This window comes from Candoia aspera, chromosome 15, assembly GCF_035149785.1.
Source record: "Candoia aspera isolate rCanAsp1 chromosome 15, rCanAsp1.hap2, whole genome shotgun sequence".
Lineage (NCBI taxonomy): Eukaryota > Metazoa > Chordata > Lepidosauria > Squamata > Boidae > Candoia > Candoia aspera.
In genome coordinates, this window is record NC_086167.1 from 2,979,922 (window position 1) to 2,998,153 (window position 18,232).

Here is an 18,232-nt window from a genome sequence, read left to right on the forward strand (position 1 = left end):
GCGCTAAATGTTGTTTGCGATTGAAGCCCTGCCCATTTTTATGGGTGTTGCCACACACGTTTCTCTTCACAAGGTGCACTGTTGGTGAATATCCTGTAGCACTCCAGTAGGTCAACCAATCACTGGCATCTGAAGGGGATGTGTGGGTCAAAAAAGTCAAGATGATATCCACAACCACATGACACATGAAAAAAGAGGTTCGTTTGTGGAGTTGCATCCACCATCTTGACTCTTTTGACACCCCTACCCTTGGACAGCAGCCTTGGGAGCAGTAACCTATTTTTTAAAGAAAGGAGTCTGCCCTTCCAACCTCTCACCCGTGAACTCACTTATGAGTTTGGGAACTGGGGGGTGGTATGTGGGGGTGGGGTATGTCAAATAAGTCAAGACTGCAGCTGTGTCCGTGCGATCAAAACTCTGCCCCGTCTTATAGAGAAGAAAGCTGCCCATGAGGGTTTCTAGTCCTCTTGATTCTCAAAGTGAGGCAGAGCCAGGCTGTGCCCCGTTGCCCAAGAGACAGCGGGAGGGAAGAGTCGAGGGCTGCCTGGCTTCCACAGCCTCTCGGAGCATTTGCCTCGCAGCCGCACCCTTCTTGCAGATCAGAGCCTGGGGTTTCCCTTGCTTGTGTTCCCTCTTTCCAGTCCAGGCTGAAGGAGCTGAAGCGGAAGAGGCTCCTCCTGAACTGAAGGAGCGTGGCACTCTGGTGTGGTGCGACGGGTGTGGGGTCTGCCGCCCAACCCTCTTGGCTGCTTCTGGCTGCAGCAGCTGCTCCCCCCACCCCCCATCCCTGGGCACTGCCTTGCCGGGCCCACTTGGAAGTAGCTGGAGAAGACTTCCAAGGTTGGTTCACGCAACACAGTTAATCATGTTAGTGACATAATTGGCATATAGTTTTGTATAACTTGCTAAGTTTAGTGAGTCTTCATCTTGGATGATTTTTTTTTAATGACAGCACATTATGTAAACTCAAGATATTTGACTGGTTTATAGTTTAATATATTTTGCAAATTCAAAAAACGTAATTTCGGTGGAAATGCAGCTTGCCTGTGATTGACTCCTTCCATGGCAGAGCAGGCTGGATTGGGAAATGCCCCTCGTCTGATCCTTTAGTCCTAGGATTGCCAAAATGGAGATTGGGCTGCTCGGCTACAGATTTATTCTCCAAACTTGGGAGGGATAGTGGAGCAGCATCTTCTGGGCGTGGAAGCATCCGGACCTTCATCTGTAAATTTTTGGGGTCGTGATGGGCACAGAATCTGCAGTGGGCCTAGCCCACTGCCTGCCGTAGCTCTCCAGGGAAGAAGGGCCTGCATTTTCTTCTTCTCTGAACATCCTACATAAAAATAATGATCCATAGATCCTGACCAGGACACATGCCAGTGTTATATCCTCCTGCCAGGGTTATCTCAATTATTTAGAGCTGGACTGGTCATATTTTATGGGAAACACGTTTCTGATTGGTTCCCTGCTAGCAGGATGTGTTTGCTGGAGGTGCTTAACTGTCCTGTGTTGTTGCTCTATTACTGTCGGTGCAAGTTGTGGGATCCAGATGAGAAAAGCTCCTGCCCCCGCCCAAATTCCAGGGAGGTCGCAGCAGCCTTCATGGGATGTCGGCCTGCCGGACCCCAGTGGAGCAGGGGAATATTTTTGAACAAGGAAAGCCGGTGCAGCTCACGCAGACTAGAGCCGGGTTGGTGTGGCACTCTGGCCAGGGAGGAGGCAGCCAACAGACGTGACTTGATGCTCCTGCGAGGCTTCAAACGAAGCCAGCCATGAGGAACAAGGGCTGCTTTTCTAACTAATTGGATCCAAAGGCCACCAGGGAAGAGTGAGCTGAGCACGGGGCTGCACTGCCGGGCCCCATCAACTCACCAGCTCCCTTGGAAGGAGGCGTCCCTGGGAACATGCCGTTAGGGCTGTGCTGCCTTAATTCCATTCATGTTCTTCCCTTCTTTGCTGACTTCAACCTGCTGCTATATTTTTAAATAGCAAAATCTTGCATGTTTATGGCCAGATTGGCTGCCTCCCATTGTCAGCTATTAAGAACACTTTCTCCACTAATTGGCAGGCTTCCTCTCTCTTGCCAAACTTCCCTTCCCCGTCCAGAGAGCTGCTGGGCGTGTGTGTGTGTGTGTGTGTGTGTCCGTGTCTGTAGGAGCTCTGTTGTGCTGTTTGTGCACAGGATAGAAATTTGAGTCTTAAACGCATCATAAATTCTCCTGTTGTCCAAACAGGGGCTTTGAATGCCAAAGAAAAGAGATCCGTTCAGCTGCATTTGTTCTCCAGCTCTGTTACGCTGAGCCCTCTTGTGAGATGGTGGAACTGCGTGGGATACCGCAGAGGGGGAAGCGCCTCTTTGCTCGGCCACCCAGAGCAGACCCTTCGTACAGGCTAGGGTGGTTTTGACATTCAGAATTTGGGGGGGGGAGAGGAAAGGGGAGAGGGTTTTTTGCTTGTTGGCTCTCCTTGGAGGAAATAACGCACTTTTACCCAGAGATCCTTTCCTCATCCTCATCCGTGCTTGTTTTCTCTTGCCCCAAGAAGCAGGAGCAGAACCAGTGGATTAAAATGGCGAGGAGGTTCCGCTTAGACATCAGAGGAACTTCGTGACTGTATAAGCTGCCAGCCAGTGGAAGCAGTACCTTTTGGTTAGAGGTCTTCAGTCTGATAATCGTTGGATGATCATTGGCCAGAGAAGCTATAGGAGCCTGGATGACCTCGGAGGCCCCTTCACACCCTAGGATTGTATGATTCTAAGCCTGCAGCCTTTGCATGGTCCTAACAATCGTCAGTGGTTTGCTGGTTTGCTTGTACTCTGCAGTAGCCCTGCCTTCCATCAGTGTAAAAGTTGGAGCGCGTTTATCCCTGGCTGGGTCTGCATAGCCCCTAAAGGTAAAGGTAAAGGTTTCCCTTGACGTAAAGTCCAGTCGAGTCCGACTCTAGGGGGCGGTGCTCATCTCCGTTTCTAAGCCTTGGAGCCGGCGTTGTCATAGACACTTCCGGGTCATGTGGCCAGCATGACCACACGGAACGCCGTTACCTTCCCGCCGAAGCGGTACCAATTAATCTACTCACATTTGCATGTTTTCGAACTGCTAGGTGAGCAGGACCTGGGACTAGCAACGGGAGCTCACCCCGCCGCGCGGTTTCGAACCGCTGACCTTCCGATCGGCAGCTCAGCGGTTTAACCCGCAGCGCCACCGCGTCCCCTAGGCTAGACTAAAACAGGACTGGATGACTTGCAGTTTACATGGAACTCAACTATGTAACGTAAGCCAGGCCAACACATCAGGTGGTTTAGTTTGGAGCACCATACATTAAATGAATGTTGAAAACCAGGTGGAGGGTTTAGCGGGTTGCAGGATTCACACTAGTGTTATTCTAGCACAGGGTCTCCAACAATAGGACATGTCAAGAACACAGGTTGAAGAGAGAGAAAGTTACTGGCCCAGGGTGAGTAACTCCACAGCTGCATTGAACCTCAGTGAGGCCCTTCTCCTATGGAGGCACCACAAAGTGCCTCACTGGGTTTCACTTCTGGGGTGTCTTTGTTCATGTGTAGAGCCAGGTGAGACCCCACAAGCAACCACAAAGTGCAGAGTAATGGGGGGTGCATGCCCAGGACTGGGAGAAGGGGTGGACTGGGTATGCACCCCCCCATTGCCTGCACTTTGTGCAGAGGAAGACAGCACCCCCTCTGGCTTCCACGTTTAAACCTTCTGTTTGGTCGAGTGGTTAAGGTGCTGGGCTAGAAGCCAGAAGACTGTGAGTTTTAGTCCTGCCTTAGGCATGAAAGCCAGCTTGGGCCAGTCCCCCGCTTTCAGCCCAACCCACCTCACAGGGTTGTTGTTGTGGGGAAAAGAGGAGGAAGGAGTATTTGGTATGTTCACTGCCTTGAGTTATTTATAAAAATAATAACAGGAGGATAAAAATTAAATAAATTGAATTTAAATTAAATCCTCCCACAACTTCTAGGGGAGGGCTGACTTGCTAAATGCAGACGCCCTCCACTTTATTCTCTGCCCTGGTTTGCTCAGGAGGAGGGAAGTGGCCAATCTCTTGATCCTGCTTTCCTTCCTTTTCTGGAGCTTCACTGAGAGGGGAGGTGTGGGCTAAAGTTAAAATGCTTTCAAGATAAGAGAGCGGGTTCCAGGAAGAAATGCAAATCTTCATTACGCATCTCGTGGTTAAGGAACTAAATGGGAGTTGAAAGCCAAAGAAGAAAGGGATATATAAGAAAACAAAAACTGATGTCTGCAGTTTATCTCAATGGCTGCTTCCCCAGTCAGGAATATGCATGCACAAACACGCAGAACAAGGAAAGAATGAAGTAAGATACCAGGTATGTAGCAGATGCTGAGGCTCATAGGACAAAATGTTGGAGGTAACGAATTTCTTCTTCAGAAATCCTCTGGGTCTTTATGCCTGGATCCTACTGCATGTTATGGGATAATTCTTGTTGTTACCACCTGCCCTCTAGGGGATGGTTCTACCCCCTGAACCCAGTACGTGTGAGAAATAGAGCTCTGATACCCTGTGATTAAAAAGTCAAATGTAAAAAATTGAAATTATTTTTGTTGTGTCATTTTCTGGCCAAGTAGCATTCTAGAGGTGATGGACTCATTCCTGGGGGAGCTGGGGGTGTTGACTGACAGGAAGCTCTGGCGTGGGCTGGTCCACGAAGCCACGAAGAGTCGGAAGCGACTGAACGAATAAACAACAACAAGCATAGAGGAAAGTTACCTAGAAGATTCAACCCTTCCTCCTCACACCCCTTGGATAATAAATCAATCCCACAAAAGACAAACAAAATCCAACTTTATTATTAAGAGATAAAGTGACCCCCTCTCCAATTTTAAGTATTAAAATGCAGACATTCAGTGTGAAAGGAGATGATTACAGCTGCTCTTTGAAATCTTGATCCTTAGTTCATAATTGCTGAGAGGAACTAATAGCCCAGCGTGCAAACTGAACTAAAAGCCATGGTTTTAAATGATGCTTTAGTACCAGATGTCTTAGGGGAACCTCCCCTTGGGAGTGAGTGACATTTTGATAAGGAAATGGAATGCAGGCAGCATTTTGAATTTGCTTAATGCACTCCACCATGATAGTTTGTTAATGGTGTTGTGTTAACCTATGGCTGTGGCTTATAAACTATGATTTATCACTTTGTGCAATGCGCGAACCCACCAGTTATGGCTTAATCAGTAAACCACGAGTGCGTAAACTAGCCGAGTAATGATGCGCAGACCAGGCCAGCAGATTTGCTGGCTATAGAGGGACCAAAGGCCGGAACAGGGGGTGAAACTACAGCAAGAGCGCATAAGGCTCTGATCCCAACAGGAGGGAAGAAGGTACACTTCAGTCAGCTCTAGGTGACAGGATTTCTTAGGCCAGCACTGGTATCATTTTGGCACAACTGATGGCCAAGGGTTTGCTGGTAGGTTGGGAACCAACCCCTGGAGGACCTCAGCCGCAAGAGAGCCCTGGTTGTTCTTCTAAGTCTGTATTTTCTAATGCTTTACTAAATATCAGCTTTGCCACTTCACAGACATCTGTGTTCCTTGCAGAACAGGTTACCGTTTTCTCCTTTCTTCCCAGGGGGCTTGAGAATTCCTCCTGAGTTCCTCTGGGTGGTGGTTTTCATTTGATGGTTCCGCAAGGTGGAGGGAGATTCTGCTGAGGTTGCTCTGTGGGGCAGCTCTTCCCCCCCTCTGCAGCCTCCTCTAATGGGCAGTGGGAATAACCTGGAGGAACAGGAGGAAGAGCTGCCACCAAGTCAGTGGTCAGATAAATGAAATTTGAGTCCAAAGCAGAAATGTATTTTGAGAAAACATCTCAAACTTGACCCTTCCTAGTTCTCCCCTAGACAAAGGCAGGGAGGGGGGAGGCACTTTCAGACTGTCAGCATAAACGTAGTATTAGTATTCTTAACTTCGGTTTTTCCTAATCTGATCTACCTCAACGGGCTTGCAACTCCCTGGCTACTCACAGTTGTGGAAAAAAGCCCCTGGGGAGGAGCCCCCCCCCCCCGGTCTTTTCCGGGGATCGGACAGAAATGCGCACAGCCAGGCAGCCGCGGGATGCTGTGAGAGGCGGACGCGCACCGGCATCCCCGGGCCCCGTGGGACAAAGCAAGCGAAGGCCAGAAGCATTTCGCTGAAATCCTCGTCGTTCAGCGAAGAAAGCAAATGGCCTTTCATCAAGTGGACGAGACCCGGCGGGAAACCACGCAGGAAAGGCTTGCTCCCCGCCCGGCCCCGGCACTTTTAGCGCTAGCCCCGACCCCCGGCGTCCAGGGGAGCCCCCGCCGCTCCCAAGCCCCCGCGGGCAGCTTCCGCTGGGGGCCACCGGGCCGTCCGGCCGTCCGCGACCGCTGCTCTCGCCTCCGTTTTGCCCCCCCAAAGGTCCCCCGTCCCTTCCGCTCCACGCTCGTCCGGCAGGGCCCGCGAAACCCCGGAAGGCAGGAGGCCTTCCCGGAGAGGGTCCGCCGGGGGCGAGGGGAGGACGGGCCGAGGGGTGGGGCGAGCCCGGTCCCGGCTCTGACCTGGCCTGTCTCCTAGCGGCGCTGCAGGAAGCCGAGGACCCCCTCCCCGAGAGCCCCTCCTGCCTTCGGAGCTCCTCGGGAGAAGGGCGGCCGTAAGTCGAGCCGGTGCCGCTCAGGGCGGGGCGCGCCGTCGTCACCGAAGTGCAGCGGGAGCGCCAGGCCGACAAGCAGCGGGGCGGCCGACAGCCCCGGGAAAGGCGGCGGCGGCGGCGGCGGCTCCGCGGCCCGCCACAGAAGCCACCCGCTTCCCGCGTCTGGAGCGGGCCGGGCGAGAGGAAGCCCGGGCAGGGGGCAGCCTTGCACAGTGATGGGAGCAGCTTCCGCCCCCCCCCCCCCACCCAGCCAGGCGCCCCCGGGCTGCGCCGCCGCTGCTGCTGGGGGGGGGGGGCGAAACCCCGGCTTGGCTTCATGAGTGGGGGACGAGGCCCCCGCCCCCTCCCCTGCGTTTCGCAGTCTGTCGACCAGCCAAGGCCGCGAGCGGCTGCCTCCCCGCGCGCGGGGGAACGAGCCCCGAAGCCTCGAGCTTCAGAAGCCGGAGGGGGAGGGGGAGGTGAACGAGGTGGGGAGTAACTTGGTCTCTCGGGAGCCTCCGGGCCTGGCCCGGGCTGGGCGGAAGCGGGATTGGACACCTGGGGGCCCGGGGCCCTGCGGGCAGCCCGGACGTCGTTCGCGAGTCGCGTGAAGCGGGCCGGCGGGTTAAGCCGCGGGGCGGGGCCTTCGTTTGCGCACGGCCCCTTCCGCGACCCGGGGGCTGCGCTTAGAGCCCGGGGTGCAGGTGGGAGGGCGGGCGAGCCCCGCGCCCGCTTTCCCTGGTATCTCCTGCAGAAGGCGTTGCTTTCGGCGAGAGCCCACCGCCCCACTTCTCAGGGCTCTTTCCCCCTTCCTAGAATATGCGAAATAGGAAATTCCCGGCCAGAGGATGCGCTGATTTCAGCTCCCAGATCTGGACCGCAAAAATCTGGAGGACATACATTTTGCTGCCATCTAAAGACCATTTGGGTTTTTGCAGACCGGATTGGGGAGTCCTGGTATAAAAGGCTGTCACGCGTTGTTCTGGGGGAAGAGGGGAGAATGAGATACCGATTGCAACAACCTTACCCTTATAAGCTTATAATATCTGCTGCCTTTCAAATGAGGCCACTTTAGCTGGGGACTTTGGAAGTCACAGATTTAATATATCAGGAGAGGAGCACCTCGCAGAAATTTCGCAGAGAGGGTAGGGCTTCTGTTAGCCACTAGCTGGGGCTGCTGGAAGAGGATTTTCGAGTTGCCACTGCAGTGCTGGATCAGATGGACGATCCTGCCCTGCGCACTAGATGAACGGTCAGAACGCAAAAACCTGTGTGGGGGGTAATCTCCGTGCAGGCCACTCAGTTACTCAGGAACTCAGGATCAGATTTAAAAGCAAAGCAAAACAGCTGGTTGCGGTTGGATGCTTTGCTGGCCACCAGAAGGGCGTTTCAAGCTCCAGCTTAACTCAAGCTGTCCCTGGAACAGAGAGGAAAACGTTGGGTTTTAAAGTCTGAAACTAAAGCATCTACTAGTCCAGTGTTTCTCAACCTTGGCAACTTTAAGATGTGTGGACTTCAATGCCCAGAATTCCCCAGCCAGTCGGAATTCTGGCCGTTGAAGTCCCCACAAATTTGCCAAGGTTGAGAAACACTGGACTAGGCCATGGGAAATGTTGAACTTGTTTGTCCCTGTAGAATGCTGTCTTCCGAGGTGTCTGTTGGGGGAAAGTACAAATGGATGGGGCTTTGACTGCGTGGTTGCAATGGCCATCTTGACTTCTTTTATTCCCCTGCTGCAGATGTCTCTGCTGCAGGCATCTGTGGGTATGTGTGCATGTCAAAAAAGTCACGATAGTGGCTGCAACGATGTGATCAAAACTCTGCTCCTTTTTAATATGCACATATTGCATCTACTTGCCCAACTGATATAAAAAATGGCCAGGACTTCAATTGCGCAGTTGCACCTACTATATTGCGTATTTCCGACTCCCCCCACACCCCCTTCATTTGTTAGAAGGCAAATTGGTGGTTTGGGTCCCCGCTATTCCTTCGAGCATCTGAGTTGCTCTCGACTGGCTCTGCCTATTTCTGGGTGGGTTTTGCTTTTCTTCTGCACCCTCAGCTGGGCAGGGGTGTGGGGTTTCTCCTTTGCTAGGAATTTTGCTGGATCCATGCAGAGCCTTGAAGCGTTTTTTGAGGTAAGGCTTGGTAGAGCTTTGCTATGTAGCAGGCTGTTTTCCTTTTTTCTTTTAATATGCAGAAGTTTAGAAAGAAAATAAAATCCAGCAGGGCACAGAGGCACCCAAATCATATGGGGTGTACCAAGGTGACTCTTCCAGCAGTTCTGCATTATTTAGCCCTCTCCAACTGGCCTTCTTGCAGGAAAACCACTCTTCGAAATCCAAACTGACAGGCACCCAGGACGCCTCCGGAGCGGAAGCTCCCCGTGTCCAGTCACCTGCTTGCTAAAGACAATTTGGGGGCCAGTTGACTTCCTGTCTAATTAGCAGTGCATTAATCCAATCATAACGGTTGGCCCCTTGCCAAACTGTCCGGGTCAAAAAACAGGTGTTGGGGGCTCAGGAAACAAGGTGTTGGTGTGATAATTGTGTCAAGCACGATCATTTGGCGCCTCGTTTTGGCGATTAAATCAAGTGGCAGCACATGTCAGGCTAAACGAGGTGCTGCCTGCAAAGCCAAGCTCGGTGGTCTCGCCTGCGGCCAGTGGCAGCTCAGTGGTCATTTAGCCTGTGAGAGAGGCAGGTGGGGCCGCGTAGCTCTGCCAGGCCTGCATGTTCTAATTGTTCCCCAGCAGCCCAGAGTAACCGAGGCGCAGCCACTGCTGTTGCAAGAAGCGGAAAGCCAGGCTTGGCACAGGCATCAGGTTGCAAATGCTGTGGCTCTTTTTCCCAAATCAGGCGTTGCACTGCAGCAGTGAGGAATCCCAGCAGGCTTCACCATTGGACTTAGTGCTGGCATTTCTCCCTTGGGACCGACTGGGGGATCCAGACCTTATGGGACTCCTGCACAGGGTTCGGGTAGGTGTTCCCTCTGAGAACAGGGTCTGAGCCCCCCCCCCCACAGCACCCTTCTGCTGTTGCTTTGCGGGGCCTTCATCACTACTACCCATCGCTCAGCGTCTTAGACTCTTGTATTTTGGCAGATTCTGGGCTTCCCTTGAACATCCTGATCTCCATTCTGGATTCTCAGTGCTTGGATCCACATCCCATGCTAAGCCAGCCAGCCTGTCTGTCTGTCTGTCTAATAGTAAAAATGAATACAAACTAAAAAATAGACAAATAGAAAGAAAGAGTAAAAGGTGCAAAGGTTAAAAAAATAGGAAAGACATGAAAAAGAGAAAGTAATATAGTAAAGAAAAAGAAAAATATATAAGGAGGTGATGTCCAGCCTTCATCACAACAAGTATAAACAATTTTAGTAATTTTTCACCTCTTAAATTACAATAAGTGATCTCTTCTTCCCATATCCCATCTCTTACCTATAAACAAATCCTTAAAGCCTCATCAATTCATTCCTGGTATCCGCAAAAGCCCATTAATGGTTAACCAGAAATGACATCTATTTTAACCTTGATCAAATAAACCAACTTTATATTCCTTTTACTTCTAACAGTCTTAATCTTTAGTTTGTTTAGTTCAAGCTGGAAGGAAGTTGCCAGTCCCAGACCTGCAGGCAGGTAAGTGGCTGCTGTTGGGTGGGGAAGAGCAAGGGGGTGGATGGAGGTGCACGGGAGGGTTGGGGAGAGTGTGCAAGAAGTGTGGCATGGTGTGGGTAGGGTGGGCAAGGGTATGAGGGGGTGTGAGGGAGGGCCGGGGAAGGTGTGGGGGGGTGCGTGAGTGGCTGGTGCAGCGCAAGTGCAGAGGAACTGTGGGAGGGAGTGTGGGTGGGGGAGACTTACCCCAGTGACTTGCAACCTTCCCTGCCAGCTTGCCCCAGCATCTGTTGCACCTCCAGCAACTGGCAAATGGCAGGGTGGAGTGGCTGAAAGGTGACTCGATTTGTCAATCTGATGAGATTTGGGCTGATTTTTTCAGTGAAGACCCAGCCTAGTGACAGCCTGGGCTGCAAGGGTAGTTTCTGTGCTGACCAATGGGAACTAACAATGGAGCTCCCCAAGTCTCACAGAGACGTGAAGCCCCCAGCCAGAGGCTGTCCCCTTCAGACAGACAGCACAAAGGGTTGCGTGACTGGCCACCATTTTGTGAGAGACGTTGCTGGCTCTCAGCCTTCTAAAAGTGCCTCTTCCCCAAACGTTGGGGTCCCAGCCACAGGGAGATCTTCATCCTAGCATTTTCCTGCAGGTTCAGGGGCTGCTTTTCAGATCAACAAATGCCATCTCACGTGATCGAACACAGCAGCCGCATCCAACTGGATGATTTTCATGTCTGTGTTAATTGTGTCCTGCCACCTTTGCTTTGGTCTTCTCCGTGGGGTTTGCCATTGGCGTTAAAGTGGTGGGCACTGCAGGCAACTGTATGGGGTGCTGCTCGTAGAATGCAGCTGTACCACTGTAGGCATTTTCCCCACATTTTCTCTGTTACTGGTACAATGCCCATCTGCTGTCGGACTATATCATTGCTGACGTGGTCAAGAAGGGAAAGGTCTAATGAGCAAGGGAGCAAGCACATCTCCATGGCCTGTAAAGGGTGCTCAGCACTTTTGGTGGTTGGCCAGCACTCAGCACCATACAGCGCTACTGGGTGGACCATCATTTTATACACTCTTGATTTTAGGAGAATTGGCATATGCCTGTTGCAGAGCACTCCAGTGATCTTCCGCTGCAGTCATGTTGCATTCGCCTTTGCACGCACTACTTCATTAATGCCACCATCACTTTGCAGATGGGATCCTAAGCAACGGAAGGAGTTTGTCTTCGCTAGATCTTTGCGGCTGACCTGGATGGAGGAGGTGCTTGGGCTAGTCTGTAGATACCCCATCTTCTTGATACTGAGGCGCAAACTGAGTTGGCTAAGATGGTTGTTCTGTGTCTGGACACAGTGCTGCAGTTCTTCCCTGGTGGTAGCTGTGAGCAGGATATAGTTGGCGTAGAGCAAGGCCCAGGGGGCACTGTGGAGTAGGCCTCACGTGATGGTACCCATGGCGAGAACGAACAGCAAGGGCGATAGTGCCGAGCCTTGGCGCACACCAACTTTCACAGGAAAGCTCTCGGGCCGGTGGCACATAATACTCAACTCCAGCCACAGGGAGATGGAAGTGGATATTTCTTTTTACCTCTCTGAAGGCACTAAATCATTTTCAGTTTGTTTTTGTCCCTGCCGCTAGTCAACAGGCCAGGTAAACCTGATAAATTTTATAGCTGTTTCCTTTTGGCTGATCAGAAGCCATCAATTACTCTCCATGCAGCAAAACTCTCTGCTGGTGCCTGAAGAACTTGTCAAATGTTGACCAGGGTCCAGCTGTAGTTAATGGATCTTAGTTAACTAAATGTGCCATTTGAGGTGCCATTTTATATTATCTGATATTCCCATGCTGTTTTATTGCTTACTATGAGGAACATGGCTGTAGATGCAGCAAATGGGTTGGTTATTATATGCTTTGCAGTGCCTGCTTCTCCCCTTGTGTGCTCCGGAACAGGAATGAAGACACTCTGTCCTCCTGTCTCTGCCTCTTTGCTTCTGTAGCTGCTGTCCCTGGCCAGGATTCCATGTTGATCTATTATTAAATATAAAACATAATAGCAGTAATTTTATTTAGTGAGAGTTTATAACTAAGCACAGTATAGGTAAACTAAAAAAAATACAGTATAAATGAATATAATAAACGCTATGAAACATGTCCTAATAGCAGCACAGCCTTAATATGAAACTGTGACGAGAGAAAGTTCTGGCTTCATAGAGGCCCTGCGAAGAGAAGTCTCTGAAGGGCCTTTTTAAACTTCAGCGATGGGGCTCGACGTAATTCAAGGGAGAGTCAGTTCCGGAGGCTAAATGGGGAAAAGAGATAAAACGTGAACCTGCGGGCAAAGAAATCAGCCTTGATTTCAAGGCCAAGCTGAGCGCGCAGGAACACCCACTGCACGGAATTATTCCAGCAACTGGGAGTTCCTACGTGTGCGGCCCAGAAGGTCAGGACCGGCCTTGTAAATGGCCGGCTCGCCCAAAAGGGCCCGGCAAAAGGGAAGACGGGCGTGGCTCAGGAGAGCTCTAGGACTGCACGAACTACACTATTCTTAACCTGAACCAGAGAAAGGAGGGCAGAGTCAGGAAAACCAGCCAACCAACTGCTACGAGAGTCCAGGCGGAACTCCTCCAAGGCCTGAATTAGCTGTTTAGCCATTTCATAACAAATTCTCTGGATATTCAGAAGGTATAAATGACAGGTTCTTGCCGCTGTACCAATGAAAGGCTTTGAGGAAACTATTGCATTGATAAGAACTCCCAAACCATGTACTTCTGGCAGTCCCCCAAAATAAAAGAAACAGGAAGAGGTAAAAAAAGTAAGGATAATCATGATGAAAAATAATTTGTGACTGGTCAATCAGAGAGGAAGAGATGACGACGGTGACTGCATTTTATTTATATACTGCTGTTCTTCCTTGATCCACAGAACCATGTGGCATCTGCCTGTTTCCCAAGATGCATTAGAATAAAGAGCCCAGTGAGGGGTGGGGAGGAAGTTGTTAAACAGGAGCCGGGAGACCCCGTTCTAGTCCCCTTCAGCCAGAGGCTCCCTGGGGTCTTTGGGTGACCCACTTTCTCTCCACCCAAATTAGCTCCAGGGTTGTTGGGGGGTGATCAGAAGAGGAAGCACTATGTAGGCTGCCCTGAGCTCCTGAATGAAAAGTGGGCATAAATCTAAATAATGCATAAAAATAATCTCAGCTATAGTTACCACAGGCATTTAGGCTGGGTTGTCTGGAGCCTGATTTTGGTGAATTTGTCATTGAGCATTACTCGTGTGGTGCCTCGGCTTTTGTGTTTTGCATTTCATAATGATTATGTTTGTTTGCATTTGTAAAAATTATGCTGTTGCATTGTTTTGTATTGTGAGCTGTCCAGAGCTATTTGCTTAAGATGGGTGGTCATTGTTTCCTAAACAAACAAACAAACAAGATGAGGTCAATTCACCATGCAAACTTTCTCTCCATTGTATAGAAGTTAGAATATAATTAGAAAAGCTTAAATACTGTTCAAAATGATCAGAAATGACCACTTTTGACTGGGTTGATGTTTGGCCAGTATAATGGCTATCTGGTTGTTGGCATTTGACTCTCAGGTGTTTTGCAGCTGCGGTTGATGCTGGAGAATAGCTGAAGGCTGACAGGCCCAGGGCTTCCTTCGATCTTGACAGCATGCGAAAACGGCCGGCATTTAACATTAACTGACTTCCTTCAATGGAACTAGAGACTTTTCCATTATGATATAGTATGTTTTATTCTTTACCCAATTGAAAAAAAAATCAGGCCATCTTCATTGCCAAGCATAATGTGAAAATTCAAATGGTAGATTTTAGGGGTATATGTTGACACTAAAACATAAATATCTTATCATGGGAAAATTCAGAAATTTCAAACTTCACTTCTAACTGCTTATAACCCTATTATAAAAGATCTATGCAGATATGATAGCTGCGTTCCTCAAATCTGTATGACATCCCTGGATGGTTTCCAGTTTCCTATAATACTTCAGAACTAGTGATACGGGGTCTGTATGGTGGAATGGTTCGCAATTTCCCACCCAATTGGTGGGCAGAAAAAAATGGATGGACAATTTCTCTGAGTTTCTCCAGGAGATGGAGCATTTCTCCAATGGCTTCTCAAGGGCAGGACTCCTTGAGAAGAGGAGGATAGATTGAGAAGAGGTTTTCTCTGCTCCCCATGATAGCTAAACTGAGCAACAACTGAGCCAGCAATAATTGATCACAGTAGCCCTTCAACATGAGAAATATTAAAGTAGTTAATAATCAGGATGAACTGGTGGTTCTTTAAAAAGGCTGTTATTATCTCAACAAAGGTGAAAAATTGGGTAAGTCCCAGCAACATCAGTAAGATAAAGTTTCTCAGACTTTGAGGTGCCCACGACTCCTAAAGTTTCAGATAGGGTTAACCTCACGGTGATATCACAGATTTCAGAATCTGCCCCCAATATTGCAATTTAACCTGGGACCTGCACCATTGGTAAGAAAGGAGCAGGGCTTCAACTGCATAGTTGCAGCCACCATCTTGACATTTTTTTACACCACCCCCCATTGCCCCTGGCAGACCAGACAATACCCTCCTTCCAGATATATTTCTTTGGGATTAAATTAAAGGAAGGAAATCCAGGGAAGCTGCAGGCTGCTGGAGAGGGGAATTGTGTAAAGGAAAATGGGACGTTTATACACTTCTTGGCCACACTAAAGGAAGGAATTCCACACACTACCCATGGGAACTCCTCTCCAATCCCATTCTAATGAAAGAAATTTCAGAAGTAAATCCTCTTTCAGCCAGTTCAATGAGAGAGAGGAAAAAAAGCCAGGTAATGTTTCTGCAGGGCACTAAGGCAGATCTTGGTTCCAGAAGGAAAGAAAAGGGAAGGGAAGGTGGCTGTTTCCCTCTTAATGAGCACTTTTTCCTTAATGGACCCAGGTCAGCTTTGGCAGCTCAGCAGTCAAGAGGACAAAGACAAGATTGAGGAAAGGGCAGGAGACAGAAGGTCCCCCCGGATTATATTTGTTCCTAGAAAGCAAATTTGATTGGTCTATCAAGCTGTCACCATTTTCACCCAAGTGCTTCATGTCTCAGTTTCTGCAGTGAACGGTAGAACACATGCCTTCTCGTTTATATTTATCCTTATTCCCTCAAGACTCCAGAGACATTTCTCCCCATTCCTTACACTTCTTTTTTTAGAACTGTGGCACTTCGGTGCTTGCATTTCCAGGGAGAGACATCAAATATGACAGGCTGGTTTTTGAGATGTCCATTTTCAAGTGCAAATTGGAGATGGGAGTGGAATAACCTCCATCTGGTTAGTGAAATGTAGCTAGTGAAACCAGCCACTGATCAGTGAAATGTGATCAGTTGGGAGTGATGAAGAGTCAAGGGCTCATGGCAGCAGTTTTACAATAGAAGCACTAGAACCGGATGGGATGTAGGAACCAGGGGGTTGGCAGGCCTTTCTCGGGGCTTCCCACTCCTATTTCACAAATACCCGGTTCCATAGATAATATGATCACGGCTTGTCTATGGCTTGCTGTTTGAATTCAAAGTTACGGTACAAGTTATGTAAAGGGTTTCACAGCCTGGCAGAAATTGCTCTCTGGAAATTCTTGCAGGGTCTTTTGGCGCTCACCTTAAGGGAGCATGCTGTGTCTGTGAGACACAAACATTTAGAAGATAGTAATATCGATTCATAGTTGATTCACAGCAAAACGTGATATTGGAAAGTCCAGAGCTGCCATGTCGTTTATGCCATGGAAGGGAAGAGGATACTGGAGGTCCAAGGCTACTGAATACTTACTCAACCCCTTTTTGTATCCCTGTTAGGGAGAGGAGATGAAGCACAGCAGTGGAGGCAACTGAGCAAGCAGGAGACCCTTGTGTTTACCTTCACACGTACTGTACATCATCAAGGGAGGCAGCAGAATTAGGTGATAGAGACCTTCTTCAAATAATGCTGGGCACCAATGGCCTTTGGGGACTCTCCATCTATTTTGTGGGCAGAGAATGTTTTCCCCAGATTTCTCCAAGGAAAGAAGACGTTCTCCAACCATTTCCCAAGGTAGGATGACTCCTTTGTGGTGATAGTTGCACCACTCCTGAAGTGCTTAGAAGGAACTTCCTTCAGATTCTCCTGGGTTTGAATGGAACTGTGAACCACCAGGGAAGCTCCAGACTGCTGGAGTGAGGGCTTCCTGCTACACGCATCTCCACACTTATTCAGCTTCCCCAGTTACTCATCCTTCCCAACTGAACCCTACTCCGAGAGGCATTTCCTCCTGAACTCTTCTCTTGGGTTTGAATGGGTGGGAAGCCAGGGAGGCTGCAGACTAACGGAAAGAGGGCTGCACCGTGAAAGACAAGGCATTCACCCATACTACTTGGTCACCTTGTGTTAGCCCCGTGAGGTAGTCCAGGCAAGAATCACAACCAGGAGTACTCACTCTATTGTAAGGTTACATTAACAGAACCTTGCAAGACTGAAAGTGTCTCTCCCCTCCTTTCTCTTTACTTGCCAGAAAACTAGGCAGGGTCCCTTCTGAAATGTTTCCCATGCCTGCCCTCCTTCTGTGGGCTGATACCTCTTACGCATCAGTGGTCCGCCGCTCTCCCTCCTGTCTCCCAAGGTCATTCCCACATATCATTACATCTTGTCACTACATAAAATGTAAGAATCCATACTCCACTCAGCTGCATCTCATCATCATGATCTTCTAGTTTAAAAGAAATCACTAAAGCAAGTTTTCCTTCAGCAAACTGAATGAAAACGACTGGAAAAAATGCAGAGTATCTCCACCCAGTTCTTACTTAGGTAATAGTGAGGTTGGCTTTTGGAAGTTTTCTGATTCCCAAGGACCCTACTCTGGTGGCGATACTGCCACACAACACCTTTTAAAATACAAAGGTGAGCTAAATTTGGGAAACGTTAACCTAGCAGGAGTTGGCGATTAATTTCCAAAGAAGGTAAAGAAATGTCAAGAAGACAAGGAAAAAAGTCTCCACATCGGGAGGGTCTAAATACGTCTGTCTGAAGTGCAGAGCAGCCCACCCATCCTTATTTTTATCTGGAGGAGGCAAATGATTATCTTCCCAGTGTTTTATGACCTGCTCCAGCCACTCTCGCTAAATTGTCAAAGCAGAAAAACAGCGGCAGGCTGTTAGGATCTAAGTGGGCCATAGCTCTCCAGCTTAAATCTGAACATTATTGTTCAGTGGATACTTACGAATGGCAAGGGCAGTTGAAGAAATCAAGACCAATTTGTGCACCACTCAAGAGCGGAAGGAGGAGCTGTATTTGTGATGAAAATGCTTCTAAAGATCAGATTTAAAAGCAAAGCAAAACAGCTGGTTGCGGTTGGATGCTTTGTTGGCCACCAGAAGGGCGTTTCAAGCTCCAGCTTAACTCAAGCTGTCCCTGGAACAGAGAGGAAAACGTTGGGTTTTAAAGTCTGAAACTAAAGCATCTACTAGTCCAGTGTTTCTCAACCTTGGCAACTTTAAGATGTGTGGACTTCAACGCCCAGAATTCCCCAGCCAGCCAAGTCCACACATCTTAAAGTTGCCAAGGTTGAGAAACACTGGACTAGTCTGTTCTACTCAAGTCAGGGTCAGTTTAGCTTACTGTTGGACAGAGAAATTCCCTTATATTCCCTTATATTCCCTTACATTTTTTCCTGTTGTTTTCCTATTATTTTTCATTCAACTAAATGAAAGACAGTTTGTTTTCAAATTTCTTTCAAGGGCACAGAAAATGTTGGTAAAATTCTGATGGGTGGACTTTGGTGTTCTTGTACTTATCTAGGGACAAGGGACACGTTCCCATGATTTGGGCTTGTTCCGTTAATGTTTTGTTCTGGTTAGCTAACTGTAAGGTTTTTAATAGGTGTTAAAAGAATGATTGCAGCTGGTACTTTACGTCATGCCCACAGATGTGAGGTTTTGCCCTAGGCCCACTGGGCTGGCCAGAAGCTTTGAAAGCTCCTCCTGTGCAGAAGG